This window comes from Vulpes vulpes, chromosome 14 (assembly GCF_048418805.1).
Source record: "Vulpes vulpes isolate BD-2025 chromosome 14, VulVul3, whole genome shotgun sequence".
NCBI classification, from domain to species: domain Eukaryota; kingdom Metazoa; phylum Chordata; class Mammalia; order Carnivora; family Canidae; genus Vulpes; species Vulpes vulpes.
This window is the reverse complement of record NC_132793.1, coordinates 105,959,141-105,986,279: the sequence shown is the minus strand read 5'-3', so window position 1 is coordinate 105,986,279 and position 27,139 is coordinate 105,959,141. Positions and strand designations below refer to the sequence as shown.

The following is a 27,139-nucleotide window of genomic DNA, read 5'->3' as shown; positions in this document are numbered from 1 at the left end:
GGAACTCAGAGCTCCATGAGGGGTGTCACCTGCTCCCTTTCCCTCCCCTGGCAGAGCTTTCAGAGGAGGGTCTTTAAGGCACTGGTCCTGCCAGCCTGTGGCCCAGGCTGAGTCAGCAGCAGGCTCCTGGGGAGGAGGACAGCCTGGCAGAGCAGGGGAAATGGAGCTCCAAACTCATAGCCCGATGTTCTGGTGGTGGTCGGAGCCAGCGCACCAGCTTCCCAGAGTCTGGTGCTAAATTTAGAATCCAGCTTCTTAGTGAGCTCAGCCTGTGTTTAGTCAGAGGTGGAGTCCAGGGCCGATGAGCCTCACCTGCCTGTCACTGCCCGGCTGACAGTGCCCGTGTCTGCACCCTCGTCCCTGGCCACTCCTCTCTGTCCTCACACCAGGGCTGTGAGGCCACCATACCAGGTCCCTGACCCTGACTGTGGGGCCACACATAGTGCTGCTGCCCTGGTCCTGCTGACAATGATCCTGCAGGCTGAGTCAATTCCAGCTTTTTTTCCGGAGCTCCTGCTGCTTTCCAAATTTAACACTGAGGGGTAGGATTCCACCATTGGGGTTGTCGGGCCCCAGGATCCTTATCTACTGGTTGAGAGGGCCAGTTATTTCCTGAGGCCAGAGCAGAGCCCTGATTGAATGGAAGTCAGGCTGGGGATTTACTGAACACCTACTGTGTGTGGGCTCTGTGCGAGGTCTGTGGTGCAGGAGCTCTGAATTCAAAGCAGTACTTAAAACCCAGAGTTGCGGCCATGAGTGGACCATGGAATCACTTGGGTGGATTGTGACCAACATTGAAGAAAATGAAATAAAAAAGAAAAGACCAGAAGACACTGAAAGTAGAAAGGATACTGTTTCCTGAAACATTTGTATCCGTAGGTAAGGACTAGAATATGAGGCAAATGTGTTCTTGCTAAGGGCCAAAGTTTAGAGAGTTTCAGACACACTGGCCTGGGGTGGGGGCTTTCTGATATGATGTAAATGCAGCTGGAGGAAGGGGGCAGGGTCGTGGGTTTGAATCCTGGGTACGTTCCCAGTTGTGCCTCCAGGTCTAGGCAGTGACACAAAGTCTCTAGTTCTCTCTCTTTTTTCTTTTAAATGAATGGTCATCCAGTTTTCTAGGATGGATTTTGACAGAAGCTAGAGCTGAGGCGGACGACTTTGGGCTGGCCACAGTGGGTGCTCCACACTGGGCGGAGCTGGTTATGTTGTTCCAAGTATCCAGAGAGACCAGGAGAGGGGGTGATTTTCAAAGAAACCTCTCTTCCAGATGTGTAGTGTGGCCCCCAGCCAAGGCCAGGGCTCTTGGTCACACAGCTGCAAGGACATGAACTCTGCCAGCATCCTGAACAAACTTGGCATTGGGTTCTTCCCCAGTCAAGTCTCCAGATGAGAACGCAGCCTGGCCAACACCTCAATGGTGACCTCGTGAGACCCAGCTATGCCACGCCTGGACTCCTGAGCTGTTAGTTTTGTTTTAAGCCACTGTCTGTGATTATTTGTCATGCAGCACAGAACACTAATAGCATGTCCACTGCAAACACCTGAACCCAGCACATGTGAATTTAAGCGTTCATCCTTTCAGTGCATTTTCTCATTCCAATGTTGTTTGATAGCCTATGTATTCATAGATAGTACATTCATATGGTAAATTCTAAAGCTGTAAGGGTTTATGGCAAAAAGTCTTCTCTTGCTTCTCTCTTCCCAATTACTCAGTTTCCTGCCCCAGAGATAACCTCGTTATCAGTTTCTTGGTAATCCTTCCAGGGAAAGTCTACAAATCTATGTACAAATACCACTTCAGATCTACTTTTAGTTTGCACAAATGGCATTATGCTATACATACTATTTTTCACCTTGTTTTTTTGTTGCTATGTCTTGGAGATTCTGCATCAGTACACAACTCTTTCTTTTTTACATAGACGTACTATCACTTGATAGTCAGGAGCAGTCCGCCTGATGGACTTCTAGCTAGCATTCAATCTTTTGCTATTACAAACAATATTGTAACACAACTTTGTACATTTATAATTTAGCACAAGTATATATGCAGGGTAAATTTCTAGAAGTGGAGTTTTACACTGAAAGAGTATCCTCATCTTTATAATAGTGGTAGACGTTGCTTCCCTTCCAGAGGATTCACAGCAGTTCATTCTTCTGCCAACAGCATGAGAGTACCTGTTTCTCTTACCCTCACCAAGACAGCATCAATCTTTTTTTATAAAGTATTTTTTAAAAGATTTTATCCATTTATTCATGAGAGACAGGGAGAGAGAGAGAGAGAGAGAGAGAGAGAGAGAGAGAGGCAGAGACACAGGCAGAGGGAGAAGCAGGCTCCACGCAGGGAGCCTGATGTGGGACTCGATCCCGGGACTCCAGGATCACGCTCTCAGGCCAAAGGCAGGCGCCAAACCGCTGAGCCACCCAGGAATCCTCAAGACAGCATCAATCTTTTTGTTTCTTGACAAAATATCTGGTAAAAGTTGGTTTATTATATACATTTAATTTGAGTTTGAGTATATTTTCGTAGGTTCAAGTGATGTTTGCATTTTCTTCCCTGAAATCTGTCTGTTCATATCCTTTGTCCACTTTCTTATCAGTTTGTTGGTCTTTTTTTTCTAGATTGATTTATAGAGCTCTTTATTAGGATGATTAGCCCTTTGTGATATGGATTACAAATACTATATTTTTTCCTAGTTGCATTTTGATTTTGTTTATGGTAGTTTTGCAGTATTCATTTCTAGAGTCCAATTTATTAGTTTCCCAATCCCCTCCCTCCCTCCTTCTCTCCTTCCTTCCTTCCCTCCATTTTCTCTCTCTCCCTCTCCTTCCCCTTCTCTTCCCTCCTTTTCTTTCTTCTTTCTTTCACAACTACTGGGTTTGCCGTACTTAGTCCTTCCTCACTCTGAGATGATAATAAAAATTTCCCGTTATTATGCTTTAAAAATATTGGTAAATATGCCACACAAAGAAGTCAGTTTCTCTGAAATTGACCAATAAAAAAGACCTCAGGTAAAAACCACAGAGAAAGGAGAAATCTTTTGAAGTCACAGGTTGAAGGCAGGTGGAGTCTGGGTAGAAGCTGAGCACAGAAATCAAGGAGATCCCAGCCAGGATGAGCCTGACTTCCCCCAGTTTGGGGACCCAGATTCTGACCCAGCTCCAGGCACTGTCACCCAGAGGACCTCTGGCCCATGACACCAGCAGGTTCCAGCACCCTCATCTGTAAAATGGGAATGCCGTCGCCTGCCCCACCCTGCCTGGCGTGCTGGGTCGCCCTGAGGAACAAACCTGATCCATGAGCATGATGAGGCCCTGGGGAGCGCCCAGTCCCAGGGTTCCCCTTGTCAATCATCTGGAATAAGCACATCCAGCCCCTTTGACATCAGTGACTCTACCACCTCAAAAGCGCCCTGGCTGGAACCCCCCCAAGGTCCTGAATTACCCCCTGGCCCCACATTCTCTGTGTCCAGCCAAGACTTGCCGATCCAGGGCTGAAATTTCTCCTGCACGTGTCTTCTCTATTGTATTCCCACCCCTGATGCCATTCTGCAGTGTTCACCATTTCTTGGTTCAACATAATGTCTTCAGGGTCTACTGGCCACTGTTCCCTTTGTTTCCATCTCCTGCTCCCTGACCCCAGCCCTCTGCACTGGCCTGTCTGGGGAGGGGGACTGGCCACACCCGCTCAGAGCAAAAACACCAAGGCCCAGCAGGTGATTGCCTGTACACCCCCACCCCCACCCTGAAGGTAGACTGGGGCGTGGCCCAGCAGCAGGTGCACAGCGCCCGGGCTCTGGCCCCAGGGCCAGGACTCTTCATGATATCAGCCAATCACAGAGTCCACGCCCCTTGCGGGTCATTGGCTTTGGGACGGCTGGGTCTCCAATGAGATGTGGCCGGGGGATTCCCAGGGAATTCCGGCTGCAGCAGGTGGCAGGTGGGGAGTCCTGTCTGCTGCTCTGTGCTTGCACGTGTGCACGACGCCTGCTGGGGACCGTGACAGCCGTCTGGGGACAATGACAGGAGCTGATCCACCGTGAGCTGGTGAGGGCAGCAAGAGAGCAGAAAGAACCCGGGCCCCCGATGATGCAGGACCGCTGAGCCGATCACACCTGGCATTGCCCCACCTCACCCGCCTCCACCTGCGATCACAAGTGTGTGAGATGCTCTGGGCGGGGTTGTTGTCACTTATAATCTCAGTGCTGGGGATGCTAGGACTGCCTCTACCGGCGCAACCCGTGGCCTGGCGGGGGAAGAGCTGCTCCGTGGACACCCCTGGCACAGAGGACACCTGGCTCTGCCAGGACTGATTTGCTGGCTTGCTGTGTTGGCCCAGAGGAGGGAGAGTTTGGGGTGCAAGCCGTGGTGGCAGAGATGGGGAAGTCAGGAAAACCCTGGCAGGCCATAGCGCCGCTCCTCCTCCTCTCCTCCTGCCACCCCCACTCTTTTTTTTTTAATTTTTATTTTTATTTATGATAGTCACACACACACACACACACACACACACACACACACACAGAGGCAGAGACATAGGCAGAGGGAGAAGCAGGGCCCATGCACCGGGAGCCCGACATGGGATTCGATCCCGGGTCTCCAGGATCATGGCCTGGGCCAAAGGCAGGCACTAAACCGCTGTGCCACCCAGGGATCCCCCCCCTCTTGATCTGCTCTAAGGAATCTGCTGCGAGCGTTGCTGGGGACAGGTCAGGCCAGGGGTCGGGAGTCTCACATCCATGACACAAGGCTGCAGACCCAGAGCCCAAACCGTCCTGGTCCAGCCGTAGCAGCAGGGGCCAGCTACGGAGGCTACCGCCAACAGTCCAGATGGAGGCGAGAGGGCAGCTGGGCCTGGGACAGGGGCCGCAGGGTGGGAGGGGGCTGCAGGGGGCTGCAGGGAAAAGACGCCCCCCTGCCCAGGGTCTCACACAGAGAATGGGTTCAGCCTGCAGTCGGTGTGGGACAATCTGGCCTATGCTGGGCTCCTGGGGGTGCCACGATGTTGGGGCCCGAGTGGGTCATGGGGGTCAGCAGACAAGGGAGCAGGACAGCCCTGACTCCACCCTTGATTTAGAGGTAGACGTGGAACTAGTACCAGGTGTGGGAGACTTGCCTCGGGTCTAAGGTAAGTCCTGTTTCTGGCGGAAGCCGGGGTGGTGGTGGCAGCGGTGGGTGGAGTCTGCAGGAAGCATCTTGCCTGATTTGAGCATGCCAGTGCTTGCCCCTAGGGGTCATGGAACATCTGGCTTTGACAGCTGTCCCCACTGACCAAGAGGGTGGCACAGGGGCTCGTGCACACACCCAGGGGCCTGGCATCCAGCAGGGAAAGTCACCAGATCTGCAGCCTGGATTGTTTGCTGGCTGCCACCTGGAATGCCCTGAGGCCTTTCCATTTCCCAATCCGACAGCCGCGTTCAGATGTGATGGGAGTGCAACCTTGGTGTCAGTGACAGGTGGCCCTGCAGCTGCATTCTGTTGCCATAGCAACAAGGTAGGGACTGCTGCCCAGAGCTCAGGGGCTGATTAGACCACAGGGCTGTCATTGCCGCTCCGTAGCCCGAGAATGTCCAGGAATGAGAGGAAATGTAAGTGGATGGGACCTTAGAGGTTTCAGCAAAGGATATCATCCCCTTTCCCTCCCTCCTAGAGACCTGCCACCACCAGCCACAAACAGGCAATTTGCCATTTCCTTGTCAATTAGCAGCCCCCACCAGAAAGGCAGTCCCACTCCCTGTTGACACACGGGCTTACAGAGAATAAAACATGTTTACTTCGGAGAATCCCTCAGAGTGCCCTGCTCATGGGCTTGGGGTGTCTTAGTCATCCTGGGCTGCCATCACAAAACACCACAGCCCGAGAGGCTTAAACCACAAACAGTTGTGTCTCATGGTTCTGGAGGCTGGGAGTCCAAGATCAAGGCGCTGGCCGATTCGGTTTCAAGTGAGGCTGGACTCCCAGCGTGCGGAAGATCGCCTCTCTCAGAGCGCTCACCTGTGTGCAGAGAAGTAAGCTCTTGGTGTCTCTTCTCATCGGGGCATCATGGAGTCCCCGCCCTCCTGACCTCATCCCACCCTGTTAACTCCCAGTGCCACGCCTCCACATGCCATCACATTCGGGAGCTGCGACATGTGATTTTGGGGGCGAGGCACAGACATTTAGTCCATGAAAGTGGCCCTTCAGAACCTATCAGGAAACATTCTTATTTCATTCATTCATTCATGCATTCACCCAACGATTTTTTTGAGCGCCAGACACTATCCCATGTCCTAAGGAAATAGCGCTGATAATTCCCATGCCACACACCTCTCTGGCTTCTGAAGAGCCTGAAGCCAGTGTGGATGATTCCTGTCCCTTCGTGATGACAGATGTCTGGGGTGGTGGTGTCCTTGCCCTGCCCCACCCTCTGGAGGCCCAGTGTCCCCGTCCTTCCCCTGACCCTTTTCGTCCCTTCCTCCTTCTTGTCAAATTCACTTCCTCTCGGTTCTTATCAAATTTTCGACGACATTTCATCTGGGTGGTGGCCTGAAGATTAAAGATCTTCATTTCTGGGGGCGATTCCCACACCATTGAGCTTATCTTTTGGTGGCCAAGGATAGGAAAATTGGTAAGTAAGAAAGTAACTATGTGATCAGTAAATGAAAGTATGGTTAAAAAGGCACAAAGCTGGGGAGGTAGGTGGGGGCACTAGAGGGGGACTGGTCACTTGGAAGGTCCCCTCCCACAGCAGCTTCCTGCCAACTTCTGATGTCTCCTGGGAGACAAAGACCCCTTGATAGCAAGTTTTGTCTCAGGGATTTTGGCTAAACTTCCTTAGCCTGTCTAGAGCTCTAGGACATTTCTGTGATGTCTTCTCTCTTCTCTCCTTCCCTGGGGTCAGACTCTGGTCACCCTGGCCTTGCCCATCCTTATTTCCTTTCCTGAAGACCCTTCCCTTAATGAAAGCCATGCACGGCCCCTCCTGTTTCTGATCCTTGCAGGACCCGGAGCAGCACAGATCTGAAGAGGTTAGAGAGTGAGCCATGAGTGCTGCTGAGGGAAGAGTGTTTCCAGCCAAGGGAACAGAGGCTGCAGTGGGTGCTCAGGTGGGAGCGTGCCTGGTTTGCGTTAGATCTGGGATGGGATGTGACTCAGTGTGCTCACAGGTGGTTAGCCTGTTACTGCTTCACAGATGCTGGCAGGAGACATGAGTCTCGTGGGTCAGAGACAACAGACTTCAGTGCTCATGGCCCAGCAGTGCCTTGGAGGGTTGATGCTCTGCTCCTCTGCGTGGGAGGAGCTGTGCAGTCCTTCGGTAGAGAGCGGGGGACAGGGGTGCTGGGTATAGGGAGGAGAAACATGGGGGACACAGCCAGGGCAGGAAGCAGGTAACTTGAGGGCTTGAGGACACAGAGTAAACACCCCAAGTGACCAATCAACCAGAGTCTCACAGGAGGCTTGTCTTTACCCAAGACTTAGCCAGACTTGACCGGCCATCCCACCAAGGGTCAGGTGCCACTGCCTTGTGGGTCCTGGAGGGAACCTAGCTGCCCCCTCCCCTGCTGGTTTGAGAAGGCTGGACCGGTTGTAAGCCTTCCATGTTCCACATTGTGTTCAGTGATGGCGGGGGTCGGGAGGGGTGAGGACGGCCTGAGGATAGCGCTTGCACCTGCTCTCACCTCCACCATAATTCCCCACCCCCCACCCCCACTCGCTACCCACACTCGCCCTGCCACAGGGCCCAGCTTGCCACCAAATTAGGAAAGCAATTTGCTCATGTGGAACGTGCCACTGCTGGAAGTTTCTCTCCCGTTATTAGCTAATTTGCTGTGCTTTAACATAGCCCTTGTTATCTATAACCATGGCAACAATGCAAAGCACTGTGCACGCCTTTATTTTGGACTCTGGAAGCCCGAGCGTGGTCTATTTCTGTCTCCGGGCTTCAGAGAAGCTGGGTGGGTCTGGAGGCATGGGGTGGGGTTGGGGGACTTCACACACAGAGCTCCTCTCCTGGGGCCTTGGTCTTCCTAACTATAAGGTATGGGGGGGGGTCACTGGCCACTGAGGACTTCTGTGTGTGGGAGAGTGGTGTGTACCCAGGATCCAGAGGCAGGGATCCACAGGAGGCTGCGGGCTGGCTGCGCGTGGGGATGTAGGCAGTGGTGTGTGGCTCCCGCTGTTGACAGTCCCTGTTTCTGCTAATTTGGTGTCCTCACTATATAATTATACTGTGAAATTCCCTGACTGAAGACAGTTTTTTTTTTTTTTTAAATATCCTTCCCTGACTCCCACCACTCATTTCCCAGATTCGTGAATGGGGAAGGTGGGCGTTTGCAGCTTTTGGCGGAGAACGAGGGATGTTATGCAACCTGTCCTCTGAATTTCCGCAGCACCACCCCCTCACTGGGGTTCGGGAGGAAGAAATGGGAGGATGTGGTTTCTGACTTCTCTGGGTCTCAGTTTTCCCATCTGTCAAGTGGGGAGGTAAGTATCTTCCTTATAGGGTGGTGCCAAAAGCCAACACGCTGCCTTCCAAGCGCAGGAATGTGGACTTTCTCCCTGTTGAGATGACCTCGGGTGGGTGCCTGCACCCCCTCAGCCTCACTTTCCCATCGCTGAGTAGAGTCAGGGATAGATATCTTACCAGGCTGTTTGAGGGCTAAGTGGGACCCTGCCAAACAATGCCTGGTGTCGCGCTGATGCTCAGTGATTGGCATCAATGATGATCGTGAAGGTATCATGTCCTGCTGCACCTGCAAGATCCCATGTGGACCTGCGCACGTGTCCCAGCCGGCTGTGGGTGGGGCGGCCAGTTCTGTGAGGTGAGGTCAGACCTGGCAACTACTGGACCTGTCAGCTCCATTCAGAGCACTTCTCAGAGCTCCCCAGAGGCAGATGCTGATGCCACTTCGATGAGCCACGTCCCTCTGATGTGCTCTTGACATTTCCTGCCGGCTTTCCCCTGCCTGACTGGGTCAGCGGTCAGACTGAGTCACAGCCGCCGCCCTGGGGCTCCTGGCTGGCTGCCACCCCGGGGGCATGGACAGGACGCAGCTCCACAGAATCCATCTGCTCTCAGGGGGCTCTTTCTCTACATTCCTATTTTAAAACTTTACAATTTGTTTCTTATTTCACATGCTTTCTGTTGCTATCCTAACATAAAGGAAACCCTTGGGATGCTTTGACCTCGTTGATCTACTTACTACATGTCAACATGTGTTTGTTTGAATGTAAGTGAATGTCTGGAGGGAAGACCCTGGAGTTTCGCAGATGTCGCTGCTGGGGGTGGCTGGGGGTGCTGAAGCGCCTTGTAGATCAAATGAAGTGGCGAGATTAGCAAAGATGTTTAATTTTGGTTTGAGTGAGTGCTCTTCTTTATTTTATGTTGAAAAAATTTGAATATAAACAAGATGGGTTGCTTTGGAACTGGAGATGCATTTCCAAAATTTAAAGAGACCAATGCTGAAAACACTCTTTGGAAGGTTCACTTCCATCATGTTTCTTTAACTGCTTGGATTGGGCTGATCTTCGAACCTCCCCTGGGAATGAATGTTTCCTATTGTTCTCATCTCCCAAAGAGGGGGCTCGGCCTCTGCCCGGGTCTGAGGTTTGCCCTGGCCAGGTCGTGCCAGGTTGTGCCAGTGTCCGTCCTGCAATGGGGGTCTTTCTTTCCCTCCACCTGTGAGGACAGATCCTGAGGTCTCTGCAGACCTGCCTCCTCATGCAGGCTGCCTGGATACGGGCTTCACAAGCCCTAAGTACCTGCTGTACACGCAGCCTCTTTAGGGGAAGATGCTCTGCAGCCAGAGCCCTGGGCTGGCTACCCCACCCCCACTCCTGAGAAAACACAGGGAAGGGTCTGGTGGGAGGTGGCGCTTCCTATTTCAGACGACTGTCTCACCCTGAGCCTGAGAACCTGAGAGGGACAAGCCAGTGTTGATGCATTTCAGGTGGGCCTCTGGAGCGGAGCACAGGGTGGTTCCCCCTAGATGTTCAGAGTTCCCTCAGGTGGGCAGCAGGGCGTTTTCACTTACCACTGAAGTTGGCAGGTTTTACGAGTGGAGGTTGAAAACCTGTGTTCTGCTGTGTGCACAGCCAGGTGGGACCAGAGGACAGACAGCCACAGGCTGGCACTGGCCGGCAAGGTGTGTGGACATGTTGACTTGTTCTGGGGCTCAGCAGAGGCTTTGAATCCCAGCTCTGTGCCCACTAGCTCTGGGACCTTGAGTCAGTTATCTGCCCTCTCTGAGTCTCAATTTCCTTTCCTGAAAAGAAGGATTCCAAATTCCCCACAGAATTAAAAGAGGACTCCACTCCACGAGATCCAGCACGTAGGGTGCCCTGAGCAATGAACATGAGTAATGATGCTCCGAAGACAAGTCATGAACAGTGTGATGGGGAAATGCTCTGTTCGAAGCAGTCAGGGGAAATGTGAGGGTTATAACTGCCTGCGTGTCCTCCATCCAGCGCTGTCACAGGTGTCGGGGCGTTGGGCGCTGACTCTGCCACTCACCTGCTGGATGACCTGGGGTGGGTTCTTCTTGTCTCTGGGCCCCCGAGCTAAGCTGACCACATCCATACAAAGTGCACACGTCCACGGGGGCGGGGGGGTGTTCCTGTGGGGCCCGTCCCTGCTGACCCTCTGTCCTTGTCCCGTCTTCCACTCCCGAGGAGGCTGCGTTTCTGAGCAAACCAGGCACAAAAGGCCACTGGACCCAGTCTGGTGGCCCCCGACTGAGTCATTCCTGGGGTCACACAGACCTCAGAGCAGAGCCTGGAGCCCCGGGCCTCACACGGATTGGCTCACAGGCCTGGGGCTCGGCTTTTGGATCCCCCATTTTGGTCCATTGTTCCTCCTAGCTTCTCTGGGACTACAGCCTGCTCTGGCAGCCCCATGTCCCAGCAATCCCTTCTGGAGGCAGGCAGAGGTGTCTCTGCTCCCCTGATGCCATGTAGAAGGAGCAGTGAGGCGCTGTCCCGGGATGCTCCCTGCTTTCCCTCCCTGGCCACCTGGCTGTGGTTACTATGGCCCCGCCCTCAAACCCCACCCTGGCCTGAGCCTCCAGGGCCCCATGGGGCGGATGAGGCCGATGCTTAGGTGGCCGAGTGCGGGGTGCAGGTTGACTTTGGTGGTGGGGTGGGCAAACAGTGCCGTCCACCTGAAGGCTGGCCCAGGTGTCCTTGTGTGGAGCTCTTGAAGAGTCAGCCAGGTGATGCATGTGGGAGGGAGAGCCAGCCTTCCTGAGTTCAGTTCTGCACTGTCACCTGCTAGCGGTCCTACCTCGGGGCAAGTCTGAGCCTCAGAGCCCTCAGCTGTAAAATGGGGCAGAAAATGATAGGGCCTCACATCCGAGGTTATTGTGAAGGTAAAACGAGACAATCGGGTCTGAGCTCTGTCCATGATGAAATTATTGGGAATAATATTATTTGTAATTTTTTATATTATTTGTAATTATAATGTTTATTGAGTGCTTATCATGTGCCAGGTGCTGTTCTAAGTGCTTTCTATGTGTTAATTCATTTGACAACCCACAGAAGTAAAGACTATAATTGCTGCTATTTTACAGATAAGAAGGGCAGGTTTGGAATTGGTGACCCATGGGAGCAAACCCTGAAACCCCACGATGACATGAGTGGCAGCTGCCCAAGCTGCCCCAGCCCTTCTTGGGCGACAGGGGCTCAGAGCATGCACCTGGCTCTTCTGGGGGACTCAATCCTCTCCAGCCCAGGACTGCTCCCCATACAAACCTGCTCTCTCCCCTCATCCTATATATTGTTTAGTGAGACCACTTCCCAGGCCTCTAACCCAGGAATTGGGGTGTCCTCTGAGATGATGTGGATGAGAGCCTTCTGGGCATAGGGACCGGGACATGGATCAGGGTGCTAGATTCTCAGGCACATGGCTGAATTGTTTGGGGCTGGGAGGTGCACGTGAGAGGCGGGGAAGTAAGCAGGGCCCTGCATGGCTCCCCACCCTACACACATGTGGGGTCACTGAGGTGCTGTAAGCATGCTGAGGCTGAGATCCTCCCCCCGAGATTCTGACTGGGTGATGGATTTTTAAAAGATTTCCAGTTGATTCTAATACCAAGTTGACACCTGGTGACCTAGAAGATCACAAGAGGAAATGAAGCCACATGCACTGTATAGACTTGCAGTGTCCCATTAATGAATTCCCTGTACGTAAAATTAGAATTTCATCTCCTCAGCCCCACAAGTGCATGTCAAGTGTCCGGTGGCCACCATGGTGCACAGCACAGACCATCGTCAGCGTTCCCATCGTCTCAGAAAGCTCGAGTGGACTGGACTGGTTCATCTCTAACTCCACTCGGTTGGAATGAGAAGCCAGGTAGGCATTTTTAAAGAAGGAGGGCACTATGGACGGGTATTAGATTTTCAATAGGTCCGATGCAAGGCGGCCTGAGTGACCTCGGAGAGAATCCACAGAGGACTGTGCTGAGGGTCCAGGTGGGAAGAGAGGTACTGACCCCCCACATTGGTAGTAGAGAGGTTGGGCTTGATTCGGGAAGGGGCAGAAGGGAGCAGGTGGGGCTGAGAGTGTGCCGCGGAGGAAGCAGCCTGAGGGCCTTGGGCCTGCTGTCTACAGGTGCCTCCCTGGCGGTGGTGCTGGACCAGGGGACGTTTGGTCCCATCTAGAGACAGTTTTGGGTTCCCATGATGGGGGATGTGGGGTGCTCCTGGCACCTCCCAGTGGAGGCTGGCAAACACCCCACGTTTGCAGGACAGACGCCCAGGGCGAGGGCGGCCCCGGCCCGCAGGGTTCTAGGAGCCGAGGCGGGGAAGCCCGGGTCTCCGGGTGGGGGAGGACGGCCAGTCCAGATGGCACCCTCCCTGGTAATGACCACGGACGGGGAAGTGACGTGGTGGTGCTGTGTTCTCCATTCTCAGGAGCGGTTGATGAGATCTCCAGCGCACGCTGACCGTCGGACCCGGAGCCCAGGAAAGAGGAGGAGCCAGGGCTCCAGCTGCATCGGTGGACCCCTGGCCGCTCAGTGGGAATCGGGGCTGAGCGCGGGGTCTTTGGGAGCAGCACCCTCCCGGGCGGGCAGGCAATACAGAGGGACGCCACATCTTGCAAAGGTTCTCTGTTGCTCAACGCTGTGGTGCTGCAGCTTCTGCTTCTGTGGTGCCTGCAGGGTCCCACTCATCCTGCATCTTTGTGGTTTTGCAGATGGTAACCCCATAGCCTTGCTACCCAAAACCTCAGACTTCACCCCTCCAGCCACATGTCCCAGTGCCTGGGTTTGTTTGGGGGAGATACCTTCCAGGCTATGGGAGGGAAGGGTGGAGAGGGGGGCCCGCTCTTCACTGCTGATGCCCCTCTCTCCCCTGCACCCCACAGGCATGCACAGAGATGTCCGAGGCCAGGTGGCTGAGTGTGGGGTGTGCAGGACGACTTTGGTGGTATGGGTGGACAAACAGTGCCGTCCACCTGAAGGCCGGCCTGTAGAGGGTTGAACAGGACCCTCCAGGAACATATGTCCTTCTGGAACCACAGAATGTGACCTGATATGGAAATAGGGGTTTTTCAAGTGTTCTCCCTTAAAGATCTTGTGGTGAGACCCTCTAGACCTCACCAGGTCACCTCACCTCTAGACCTCACCTCTAGACCTCATCTAGGACTTTTGACCCAGTGAGATGTCCTTACAAGGAGGGAAGAGGTGGAGAGACATGCTGATGAGAAGTTGGCAGGGAGTTGGAGGGAGTCTGGAGGGCAGCCTGGAGCCACTGGGAGCTGGAGAAGGAAGGGATCTCCCCTGAGCCTCCAGAGGGACACAGGCCCCTGACACCTGCTCTCAGAGTGAGAGTGCGTTCCTACTGTTCAGAGCACCCTGGTTTGAGGCACACGGTCACGTCAGTCCCAGGACCCTTGCACAGAACCCCATGATCAGCAACATTACCTGGACAAGGATGGCTTGTCACATTTCCTGAGGCCCAACATTTGGACGACAAAGGAAGAATGGACCTAAGAGGCCGTGGGGTCTCTCTCTAGGCGCCCCCCTACCACTTGCCAGTGGTGGATGGAGGGCAGGGGACAGGGTGCAGGGTGCGTGTACTCTGCAGGCCTTTCATTCAGTCTTTGCTACAACTCTGTGGGCACCCCCGCACTCTGGTGAGGACACTGAGGCCCAGAGAGGCTCCCCAAGGCTTCACAGCTTGTAGGAGGCAAAATCGGGGAAGCCTCAGGAAGCCCAGCAGCAGATGGTGGGTTGGGACCAGTGCACGTTGGCAGGCCAGCCTCTCTTGTTGGGGATTGTGGCCATCTTTCCAAGACTTCAGGGTGCCTGCTTCTGCTTCTGTGGGGTCCAGTGGAGCTGAGGAAGCAGGAAGGTAGGTGCTGACCATCTGCTGTCCAGGGATGCTATCTAGGTGAGGCCATTTGGGGGCCGCCCCAGATCTGTGGAGTGAGACCCCAGGGCATCTGTGTGCACACGGCAGTTGGAGAAACCGTGGACGTGGACTGGATCCCGCGCTCCCAGAAATCAGGCCAACCAGGAGGCTACCCAGACCCATGGGTAGAGACCCGTCCCTCCTGGCTGGCACCCCGTCCCCAGGAAGTTAGCCATCACTTATCAGAAATCAGTCACCCATGCCCTTTCTCCTATGCTGCTCACGGTGCAGGGATGGAAACTTCTGGAACGGGGTCCTGGGACAGCTGAGCTTGGGCAAGGCGAGCAGCAGAGCTCTGGGTGTGCCCTTCCCAGGGCAGTGCTGGTCCTCCCTGCATCCCTTCCCAGTTTGGCTCTGGGATGTCGTGGCTCTCGGGCTGGGGTCGCAGAGGGGACCCGTTGGACACAGATTCCCCTGCTTTGTGAGGGGCCTCACAGAATTCGGGTGGAATGGTCCCATGATTTGATGTGTTTTGTCACCACGCCCCTTCTGTGACACCGAGGACTGTGTGATACCGAGGACTGTGTGATACCCCCAGTTTCTAGGAGGTGAGGGCGTCTGGTGGGCTCAGGGCCTGCAGTGGACTCAGAGTGTGTGGTACTTGGAGGCCCAGGGCCTGGGTGGTGGAGAAGGATCCTCCGAGCACTCGTGGGCCTTGGCTCCCTCTGCTAGGGATGGGGGCCCGCAGCGACGGACGGCCCAGCCGCCTTGCAGGGGTGTCAGGTCTGAATGGAGAGGAGCTAGAGGTGGTGGGAGTGGCTGATGGACACACCTGCCCTGGATGCAGGCACTGCTCTGTGCAGCAAACACACCCTCTGCTTCCTGTCTGCCTGCACGGCCCTCAGGCATGTGCTGCCCCAAAGGGGACACCCACGGTGTCTCCGGACACTTCCACAATCCTGTTGTCAAAGGGCAGATGTCTTCAGGCCTTGCTGCCGTGCTTTAAAAATATGTCCTTAGTTACAAAGGAAAGGAAAGACAGGAAAGGCCTCTTAAGAATGGAAGGGAAGTGTGTATAACACGGGGTCACCATGCTGGCCACCTGAGCCGGCATGGTCTAACCTCCTCAGGTGGGAGTACAGGCTTTTTGTGATCTGACCTATGTCTTTCTCAGCGGCCTGCTGTCACCTGAGCTGCACTGGGCTTATTATTAGTTATATATTTTTGAGCAATTGGGTACCTTGTCTTTGCTCGTACTGTTGCCTTTGCCTGGAGTTCTCTTTCTTTTGTGTTTGACAGACCCCTTCTCATCCTCCGAGATGGATTTACAGAAAGCTAAAGACTGTCAGCCTTAGGGCCTCTCTTGCACAGCACCTGCCAAGCCCCTCTATCCCTGGAAAGGGGCCCTAGCAATGTGTTTGTATGACAATGAATTTTTAAGAATTTTGCTAAAGTAAGATGCTTTGCTTGTGCTTGGCTAAACCCACTGGCTCTTCCCGCTCTGATGCCCTGGCCTTGCTCTCCAGCGTCATGACAGCAGGGGCAGCGGGGATGTTCCTGGAGGTACCCCCGCCCCACAGAGCCAGCTCCCAGAGCCTTACCCATATCACACTGACCATGTACCTCGCTGGCACGTCTGCAGGTGCCCCAGCTCACGTCCACCGTGACCTGAGCCCCAGATGCATGCTCCAAGCCTTGCCATGTGGTTTCACGGTGTTTTACGGAATGTAAACATCTATTTTGAGTTGGAAGAGGAACTCAAACACTGGTGCAAGATCCGAAAGTTTATTTAAAAAGTCAATAAAGCTCAAGGACACCGTTTTAGCTGCAACTTGGAGAGACATGTTAGAATGTTTCCACAAACAAATGATAAATCACAGACTACTGAACCAGACAGGTACTAAGGTGTTCTGCTGCTGCTGCTGCCTTTCAGTTTATTAATTAAAGAACTGAGAGGGTATTCAAATAAAAATAAATGGAATATGGAACAAAAGCTTTAAAGATGGGGAGCAAAGGAACAGAACCTAATCTGCAAAGGGGGGATGATTTATAAAATTCATTAAGATAATGAGTTGGTTCTGGGATGGTTCAATCATCCAGCTAATGAGGAGGAGCAATCCTGTGAGCCCGTTTGGAAAAGATTTAAGTTTCCTGTTACTTTGGAATAAATACAGATACTGACAAACACTGTGTCGAATCTGCAGCGTGCTGCCGCCCAAACACATCGGTGACAATGTGGCTAATGTGTGCTTGCAGTTTAAGAAGCATTGAAGACAAATCCTTGCAAAACACATGTTGAAATGCCATGAAATCTTACAGTTCACATAGGAAAGATCCTTGACAGAAGCTTTCCCAAATCAGTAGCAATTGTAAAAATTTACTTGTCTTTAGAAATAATGGGATGTGACGTGATCACAACAGTGATTCTTTCTTCTGATCCTTCGTGCTGGAGGGAAGACTGATTTATATTTATATTCTCTCTTCCAAAAAAAAAAAATTACATTGCCCACCAACTCATTGTTGTATGCAGAGACCATCAAAGACTGGGCATGCAAAAATATAAAAGTATTTTAGACATAAGTCAGGTATTCTATTAATAGAAATATTATGTTCTTTGTCTGATTTTTGTGAGGTTGGTAACGTTTTCCAGCTTCGGAATGTAAATTTGTTGTGATTTCTTTTCTCATTCTGAATCAATGTTAGATTTTTGTCCTCGATGTTGGCTTCACATTCTTTTACTTAGGGAAGCTTCCCACTCCCCCTGCCAGGAGTGCACACACGACTGTATGAGCATCAGGTCCCCTGAGAATGGGTTCCAGGCCAACCTCACCTCTTTGGAGAGCCCTCCCTGACTCACCAGCAGAGGGAATGCCATCTGCTCTGGGTTCCCACAGGACCATTGAAGCACAGCCACCACCGCCCCTTGGGTGGTGCTGTGTTTATGTGCTCCTGCCTTCCCCAAGGGGGAGAAGTGCTTCTCCTAGCTCTTGCTAGTTGCATGAGGCACAGAGTCCAGCCCTGAGCAGATGCTTGGGAACGTGAGTGTTTGGGGTAAGAGCCCCTCAAGGAAGTCGTGATAGTCCCGGGTGCTCAGAGCATCTGCACTGTGAACTCTCCCGCCGTAGCCACCCCCCCACCCCAAACCCCCCTAACCTTAACCCTAACCCTAACCCTAACCTCTGGAGCAAGCAGAGAAGACCCTAAGCATCTTCTCTGCTTGCTCTCTGGAAAAGTCTTGGTACTCATGAGCTGTGAGGTTCCAACGCCTGACTTTGGATTAAGCTCTGTGCTTTCCCAGGGCTTTCAGTTCTATGTAGGGAGAGTCTTCAGCCCCAAGTGTGGACAGGCCTGCTGGTGGACCTGCTGGCATAGAGTTGGGGAGGGCTTTGCCTGCGTTCTGTACAATCCAGGTAGCAGGCTTCTGGGGTCCCTGTCTGTTAGAGGCTGATTGGTGTCAGGAAAAGACAGACCAGGGATGCCTAGGGAGGGAAGGAGGGAGGGTGGGGGAGGGTAGGGAGAGCTGTCCCCAAGGAACAGGGGCAGTGAAAGGGCCACAGGATGAGCCTCGGCATGAAGTGGGGGCACCTGCACTTCTGTGTTCCATTTCTAGGGTTCCTCCGGAGAGACTGGGTGTCCAGGATAATTTCATCCTTGAGAACATCTGGCTCATTTTTCTCTCTTAAACATGATTTGGGGCTCTGTTTCCTCTTCTGTAAAATGAGGAGATAATCTTTGCTCACAGTGCTGAACGTTGGGAGACGCTCATCAAATAGCAGACATGAGATTATGCTGAGCAAGCACAATGTCAAAGCAGGTGCTCAGCAAGCATGGCATCAAAGCAGGTGCTCAGCAAGCACCTCATCAAAGTAGATGCTCAGCTAACAAGGCAGATGTGGAGCAGCAGGTGGTCAGCTAACAAAGTTGGTGTGGGCTGAGTGCTCAGCTAACAGGGCAGGTGTGGGGCAGGTGCTCGGCTAACCTGAGTAGCTGGTCTGTTGTATGAGCACTGACCTGGACTCAGGCGGCCTGTCTGGGTTGGCTGGGTGCCTCCCCAGAATTTCTCTAGGTCCAGAGGGCCATGTGCCTCTGCCAGTTTGGAAACGTCTGAGTGTTGCTGGGGGGAGCCTCCTGGGGCAGATGCACGCCCAGAGCCCACCCAGATCAGGGCTGCTCAAACTGCCTTTCTTCAGAGTCCTCTGCAGACGAAGTGAGCCCAGTGGAGGCCCAGTATGTGAACAGGTAAAATGGGGCTGGTCCGGTGGAAGCACAGGGTGAGGGGCTCAGAGGCCCACGCCCTGCTCACTTACTCTGCACCTGTCTCCGACCCGTCCCCAAGGGGCTGCCGTGAACCCCAAACTTCCCCTGTGGAAACACATTGTGGTCAGATGCCTCTGGGATGGAAGGGGCTGTCGTACCAGAGGACGATGACTCAGGAGAACTCAGGGAGCCTGGCGCGTTCTCTTGTCCTCAGTGTCCCTGCATGAGGGCAGGTAGTTGGATCACCCCCAGTTTGGAGGGGTTTTGGCGGTAATTCCAGTAACACATGGCGCAGGCGCCACCTTGTGGTGAGAAGGGGCCATGGCCGCTGGTGCGGAGTCCCGCGGGCTCCCCAGGTGTGGGCAGAGGTGAAGCTGTTTAGGCCAGACCCTGCCCTCCGGGCGAGGATGCTGCTTCTCTGGATACAGGTGTTTATGGGTGTGGTGACCAACCCCATCTGCCAGCACCCCCTGTGTGATCTTGGCCGCCCTATTCCCTCTGGATGTCAGCTCCTCATCTGCAACCCAGGGGGCTGGACCCAGGCTCCCCCTAGCACTCTAGGGATAGAGGAGGGGGCGATTTTGTGAAGTCCCTGAAATTTTAAGGGAATTGTTGGAAGGGGTCAGTTTTGTGGGGGTGAAGGTCGACAGATCTAATTGCTTTCTTAAAGAGGTCTCGCGGGAGCCCTGCTCTAGATGCACCCCAAGGGCACCCACGGTCTGGACCTTCCTTTCTGGAGCCTGTGCCCATCTAAACAACCCAGAAGGCCCACGTTCCGCAGATGCTTCCAGCTTGCCAGTGGTCTGGAGAAGTACTAAGGAGGTCAAAGACAGATGAAAAGCAAACCCTAACCCCACCCCACCCCCACCCGGGCACGCTCCAATGCCAGTGACATTTGGTTCAGCCCCGGAGGGCTGAGCTTGGAAGTGAGGCTCTGGAACTCTGCAGGCCACCACCCGCTGCGGGCGCTGTCTCGCCCGTCCACGGCTCCTGTCCCGGGTGCACCCCAAAGCACTACTTCTCCCCGAGTGGCCATGCTGGGCCCTTCTGCAGAGTCCGAGTGGTGGTGGAGGGGAGGGGACGGCCCTCGCCGCGGGGTCGCTGCTCTGGCCCAGGCACTGTGCCGAGTGTTTCGCTGTAATTGGTTCATCCAGCTCTCACACTGAGGCTCCCAGGCAAAGCCCCAGCTCCGGGCTGGCCTCCTCGTCAACCCAGCAGCCTGAAATCGCCCACTGACTCTGCTGTTCGGATGCGTCATTTCCCGGGGGTGGTGATACTGACCTCGCGACTGACCCGGACACTCCCTGCAGCACACCCACTCCGCCCATGCAGAAGCCCACACCTTGTCTCTGTGCCTGCAGGGCCTGCACGCTCCCCTCCCTGCTGGACAGTCCCTGGCCCAGCCCCAAGCCTCCCTGTCTGTGCGCCCAGCCCACGGGCGGCTGAAGCTGCCCCCGCTCCTCTGGCTTGCCGTCCCCTGCCAGCTGTCTGCACCTGCGGCTTCCTGGGCATCTGGGAAACTGTCAGATGTCATGCTTCCCTTTGGGAAGGAGGCTGAGACACCCGGTCTGTGGATGCCCTCCGCCCCTGCCCAGAACAAGGCCACCTTCTCTGCTTCTCTGCTTTCCACCACGGACCAGGCCAGAGACAACTGTCCTTGCCCCCACCCACTGATGAAACGAGGGAGACCCTCCTTTGAGGAACGGTTGGAGCCCTGGCTGTAGAAGGTGGAGCTGGGTTTGATCCCGGTGGGATCCGTTCGGGGCTCTCGATCCCGGGGCTCCATGGCTATGCAACTGGGGTCTCGCGGATCCAACAGCTTCATCCTGCCTGTTCACACCATGCTTAACTTTGTGGAATGTGCAGATTAGATAAACGTGCCTCCCCACCTTCGTCTAAGTCATGGTCCATGTCCCCTGAGTGGCTTTCATCTCCTTCCGGTGACAACTACCTGCCAACACTAGTCTTTGGTTAGGTTTGTTGAGTTGGTTCCCAGCCCACCTGGAAGCGTACTAATACGTCACTCAGATGTGCTCATGAGATTGTCACGGTGTGTCCCCTGGAGGCCGAGATGGAAAGTTCCTCCAGCAAATCCCAATGGGTGTACTGAGCTACAAGACAAAGGAGAGGGACCGAACCTTTGGTGACCTCTTTCCAGTGACATCCTCTCCTTTCTTGAACTTTCTCGTGGCTTCTGATGTACATCCTCACCCACATGCCGTGCTCAGTGATCCGAATCCTGGTGTCCATTTTTCTGCTCATCTTGCTCTGGGTGCCCTCAGTGGTGAGGCCAGATGCAGAAAACCTGGTAGGGGTTTACTCCTGATTACACTCGCGGTTCCCTGGGGAGCACAGGGCACGTGGAGTGGGGCCAGTGGAGAGGAGCTCATGGCTGGTCATGGGGCAGAGGTGCCAAGGATGAGCCACAATGTGGCTTCCTTGGGAAGGGATGGGCCAGGAGGCGTGGAGAGCTTCAGACAGGCCAGCTATGGTGGCAAGTGGTGACCCCGTGAAATCCATGTCTACCGTGACTGTTAGAGCACTTGGTCTTGGGCGATCCAAAGCCTCCAGGTGATTCTGGGGCAGCCGAGGTCTATGGGGAACAGCCTGCAGCCGTTCTGTGGATGTGCAAGAGCAGTTGATAGGAGTTCAAGGTATGGTTCAGACACACTGCTGCCCCCTGGAACCCGCTGAGACAAAGCCCAACTTCTGTGGGCTTGCTTTTGGGACATGGGGTCTGGCTATTCCCCTGCAGTGAGCAGGAGAAGGAGCCATTGGGGATGAGGACTTTGAACAAATCCATGTATGTCTTCTCCTCCAGGCTCCCAGGCCCTGGGCTGGGGGCAGAGGTCTCTTCCTTCCTGGTCTCCACCCCTTCCTGCTGTGAGGTTCTTCTCAGGTAGTACTGGCCGGCAGTGGTCTCCTACTGGCTCCTGGCAGCACACGTGTGGTCTGGGGAGCATCAGCCATGGTCTAGGGAGCACCAGTCACCATGTGGGGAGCATTGGCCATGGTCCTATGGCACACGTGTTTGTGAGCTGGGAGGGAAGGGAGCCCTGATTCCTACCCCAGCCTTCCGATGACAGGTGAGCCCTCCTGAAGGCCACAGATGGTGCCTGTGTGGCTGGCACACAGGGCGGGTGGTCTGCATTCCAGAAGCGCGAGGTTGGCACTCTTGGGAACATGTGGAACACTTGCTCACATGCTTCGTGTGGAGAGTGTGTTCTGAAGGTGGGAGTCATGGGTTCTCAGGCGGACGGAGAAGGAACACTGTGTGGCCTGAGCCTGGGGCAGGAAGCCTGCTGAGTGGCGTTGGTACCCAGGCTGGACGGGGTCTTGGTTGACGCCCCGTCCTAGGGTCCCTGTGCTGCGGGCCTGCAGAGGGCGGCATCCCCAGCACAGTCTTCTTGTGGCCTTCAAGTCTGGAGACCAAGGAACACAGCCCGTGGGGGCTCTAGGGAGAGAATTTGAGCAAGTTTTCACACCGAGGAGGAGTTAATGAGGTATAACAAGTCCCACCATAGTATCTGTCCTCTTATTTTTTTGATTTCAGATAACGATGTTCTGACTATTGACAGTTTCTTTTCTGAATAGCAACATATACTCTACAGTTTAATGGCAATTTATTATTCAGAAAAAAACAAATTTGAGCCTGCCTTGCCTCTAAATGGGGTCAGCAAGCTCTAGCGACGGTCCCCCCCAGAGCCGCCGTGCTCCTCACCACCCCCTCCTGACCCTGCCAGTTCCATGTGCTTGCCCCATCAAATGGGCATCATTCGGTCCAGGAAGTCCACAGTCAGCCCCCGGACGGAGCTCCTGGGGGTCAGGGCTCCCCAGGCCACTCAGACACTCAGCTCAGGGTCCCAGGGCCAGCCCTGAGGTCCTGAGTCCTCCTAACCCCAGCTCCTGAGTGAGAGACCACCTTTATCCTGGGGTCGAATGCATCACTAGGCCCCACATGACCATGGCTTTGGCGCCATCTGACAGGTGTGCAGGCTTCAGCCCTCGTTTCGAAGTTGCTTTGCTGTTTGTTCCTCTGGATTTTTCTGGGGAGGGTGTGTGTTGGGCTTCTGCTGCTTCCTGAGGGCTCCTGGCCCTCTTCAGGGGACCTCTGTGTCCACTGAGTTCCCACAGCAGGCCTGGGGCAGGAAGCAAGAGAGAAGACGTATTTATTATGACAAGGATCCCTAATTTCCCAAGGTGTTGCAGAAACCAGGCTGTACTCACCAATGAGACATTTGGAAGTGCTCAGGATAGCGTCCTAGGGCACTGCCCCACCTATGTTGGCTGCCCGGGCAGTGGGGCCCCACTGATGCCACCGTGATGGTGCAGTGAGTCTAACTCCCTGGGATCCTGCCTTCAGCTGCAGGATTGCTCCCTTCCTGCCTGGGGAACCCCATGCAGACGTGAGGCCTCTATCCTGACCCCACAGGGAGATGGCTCAGCACACAGCAGAGCAGGGTGCAGCCCGCCCCCCAAAGTCAAAAGGGTCTCAGGTTGAAGAGCTTCCTGTGCAGGACACTGGCTGGACAGTCCAGGTTGGGTTTCCTTGCACCAGGTCCTATTGATAGACGTGCCTCTAACCACGGGGCACGGATGGTGCTTCTGCTGGCTCTCAGCCTCCGAACGCCTGCTAGCACGTCTCACAGGAGCACACGCAGCTTCTCAAGAATCAGCAACTGTGTGCAAGCTGAGGGCGGAAGGAACCCATGGGAAAGCCAGGCGAGTGGGAGAGACCAGGTCTGCAGAACCGCCGGCACGACCGAGAGCCGCACGTGGATTGTCTTACAGAACACTTAGCCTCTTAAAGGAAAGTGCAGCATTGCACTTGGAGATGAGGAGCCCTTGGAGGATGGTGGCCTGGGAATGGGCATTTTTCAAAGCTCCCAGATGATCTGAGCCATGGAGCTGGGGACCAGTGTTTGGAGGTGGTGATATGGAGGTGACCTGTCATAAGAGTCTGGAAAGCCTGGGTTACAGTCCATCCCAGTATCACCACACAGATGGGGTTTCCAGGCACACTGCACATTCACTGCGATGTGTCACTGGCAAAGTGGGGCCCTCATATTCTGAGAGGCCCCGTGTCAGCAGAGGGCATCATTCGGTCCAGGAAGTCCTTGGTTGCAGGGGACAGCAGCCCAAAGGTCACACTGGGCACTTCTGAGTGTGGCCTGTGTCCCTCCCCTGCAGAGCCTGGTGGCACATCTCCCTCTCTCCCCGGGGCAGGGAGGCCAGGGACAGGGTCAGGGACCGAGGGGTCGGGGGGGCAGGGGGTGTTTGACCAGCGGGCCCTTCCAATACTGACGGGGCCCTGCTTTACAGAAGGGTCCATACAGGCAGTTTCACCAGACAGGTACAGACAGGTGGCCATGAAAGAGTGGTTGAGAGCTGCCCTCCGTCACCTACCGGGGAACGTTCTGGCAATTTTCTGGCTTCTACACAGTCTATGGGCGTTTAACAGAAATTAAGTGTTTCTACTTGGTCATGTGTCGGTCCAGCCAGCCGTATCAGGGCCAGGGGTGCCCAGGGCTCGTGGCGGCGGTTCGGGCGCGGTGCTGTCATAAGGGCAGTGGCTGGGTGGGGACACTGACACTCCGCAGACCGCATCCCTCCCCTGGCTTTTCTGTTTCAGACCAGTCTCCATATTCTCTGTGCACTTACCGTCTCCCCAAAATTTTGAGTAAAAAGCTGTTACAGAATGTGGTTATGATTTTTATTGACATTGGACTTCTTTATAAAATTGTCTTGGCCTCAAGAAAATGCTCTGTGATTCTAATTATTAAAATCTTCTGTGCTTCTCAATGACGGCGGCATCTTTTCTTGTAGGTCCTACATATTTCTTACTACATTTATTTCCAAACACGTCAAGTATATACGTACATGTGTACATATATGTGCATATATATCTATATACTTATATTTGAATCGTCTACAGGATATTTTCCCATCGCATTTTCTAATAGCAATATTTATTAAGTTGAACGTGGATTGGTATTTTTGAATAGAGATCATTATTATATTAAGAAAGTTGTTCTAATCTCAGTTCACAGAACACTTTTTTGTGAGTTGGGATGCTGGATTTTATGACGTAACTTTCTGTCCTCTACTGATATGATCATACACTTTTCCCTCCTTTTTGTCCTTCCCTTTTATGTCCTGTTGATGTGACAGGAATGATTTTTCTAGCATTTACCTAATTCTGGAGGAATGGAAGCCGATTTGGTTTGGCACCTGACAGCCGGTGATGATGGAGTCTGAAGGACGGTTCAGTCCCGCATCCCATCTTCCCTCCAAACCCTGTTAGCACATGTCCCCAAGCATGCAGAACTCTCTGTAATCCCTCGTGTTGTCCACTTGCTGTCCACTGCCTGGAACCCAGGACCCCTACCTTGTGAACGGGGACCCCTAAGCAACCTTCAGAGCAAATGTGCCCAGATGCCCCTGCTTGCTTGGGACAGTCCTAGTTGGCACCTGCTGCCCAGGGAATTCACCACCCTCACCTGTGTCCTGTTTTGAGCAATGAACTACAAGGTCACCGTCTCGTAGACCAACTGTCCCTGCTCCTAACAAGTTGAGCCTCTCCTCTCAGGCTCCCATAGCTTCCCGTGCACACTTGCACCATGACGTTTCTAACACCATATGCTCCGCCAGCAGCTCTGGGCAGGCACCGGCAGGTGCTCAGTCCCTTAGTCAAGGCTGCTGGTTGAATGAATGAATGAATGAATGAATGAATGTCATGATTTTGTTTTAAAAAAATAAGGGCAGCTCCATCCCAGAGCACATCCCTTTCCTAGTACATGCCCTCTGAGGGGCGCTATGGATGGCCCGGGCCATGGTCCTTGGCCGCTGGCACCAGCAGCCATTCGCCCTCAGAGGGTGCAGTCAGACCAGGAAGGCACCGTGGGAAATGCAGACTGTGGCGGACCTGCAGGAGGAGGAGAGAGCGGAGGGGGACAGGTGGTGGAGGCCGGAGGAGGAGACCCAGAGCAGAAAGTACAGGGAGGGGATGGGGGAGCTGTGAAGGAGGAAGAGGAGGAGGCGGTGATCCTCACCCCTCTGAGCAAGGCTCTGCCCTCTGCTCACACCACTATTTTGGGGGTGCTAATATCTTGGCTATTTGGGGAAACGCCGCAGGCACGTTGACCTGTCTCCAATGTCTCGGGCCTCAGTGTCTGTGATCACAGAATAAGGTCATATTCCCCTTAACCACTCAGATTAAAGCAGGACAAAGCTCTGCTGCCTTGATGTCAGAGACAACCCCATGAAGGCATCCCACGGACCTCTTTCTGGAGATCCTCAGGATGTAGGTCATGGGCACGTGCAGGGGGCAGCGTTGGTCACGGCCAAGTGCTGTGGCCCCTCTTCCCTCTTCTCCCTGCTGCCGCTGGTGCAGGGGACAGGTGGGCGGGCCGTCCTGCAGAGCTCAGCATTGCAGAGCCCCTGTCCTGCCCCACTGCCCTGTCTCCAGGGACAGGGACTCTGTCTCCCCTTTGTGCCTCAGGCTCTCCCTTTTTCCCTACAGCACAGCAGGCCCAGCCCGAGTCTTTAATTCAGTTTTATTGGGAGTTGAGAGAGGATGGATGAGAAGCATACCTGGTGGGGACTTTTGGGGTCCCCACCCACAGGCATTCTGCAAGGGCCCTCACCTCACCGTCCCATCCCGCAGCCACGTAGCAATCATATTTCCCCTCAGGCCCACCTTCGGGGGCTGAAACCATGGAGATGTTCTTGCCCATGGCTCTGAAGGCCAGAAGTTCAAAACCAAGGGGTGAGAAGAGCTGGCTCCTGCTGGGGGCTGCGGGGGTCTGTTCTGTGCTTCTGTCCTGGCTGCTGGAGGTAGCTGGTGTCCTGGACATGCCTCCCTCCAGCCTCTGCCTGCAGGCCGCCTTTTCCCTGCCTGTCTCCTTATCCCAAATCTTCCTCTTCATGCTCTGATAAGGATGCAGTTGTTGGGTTTAGACTCTTTTCCAATCAAGATCACGGACCTTTCTTTTGTTTGAGGCCACAGTTCAGCCCAGTATGGAGTCCTTACTTCCTGTTTTAGGATGAGCACTTTCCAGGACGAGGGGCTGTGGATTCCAACCCTCTGACGGCACACACTCGTCCAGGACCTGCTCTCCTTATATACTTACATTAAGAGGGCTGCTTGGAACTACTCGCAGAACCGAGTGGATGGTGGTGCTCGGACCCTTGGAGGGTGGCACCCACCATCACCTGAGAGTCGCGGGGCCCTAGATGCTCGTGCAGGAGACACAGCAGTGTCAGCAGATGTCATGAGCAGCTCTGTGGCCATCACAGCTGAGGTGCCAGAGGCGTTGGAAGATTCCCAGCATCTGTAGGGGGAAGTAAGCTCCCTGAGGGTAGAGCCTGCTGACAACTGGGTGCTGAGAGCAGGATTAGAAGACCCCAGGGTGGTCTCATAGTCCAGCTTTTCCTAAATTGTGCCTCCCTAGGAACAATGGTGCTGCCATAGGCCTTATAGAGGGGTAGGGTGAGGGGATCCTTCATGCCGTGGCCAAATCTGTGGAGAATGGGGGGCGGGGTCAAGGAGACA

At 54.2% G+C, this 27,139-nt stretch overlaps 1 pseudogene; it reads left to right on the top strand.

Annotated features, from left to right (window-relative positions):
* Positions 1–26,924, top strand: part of LOC140595276 (rab GDP dissociation inhibitor beta-like) — a 53,753-nt pseudogene extending 26,829 nt beyond the window's left edge.
* Positions 26,925–27,139: the final 215 nt, after the last annotated feature.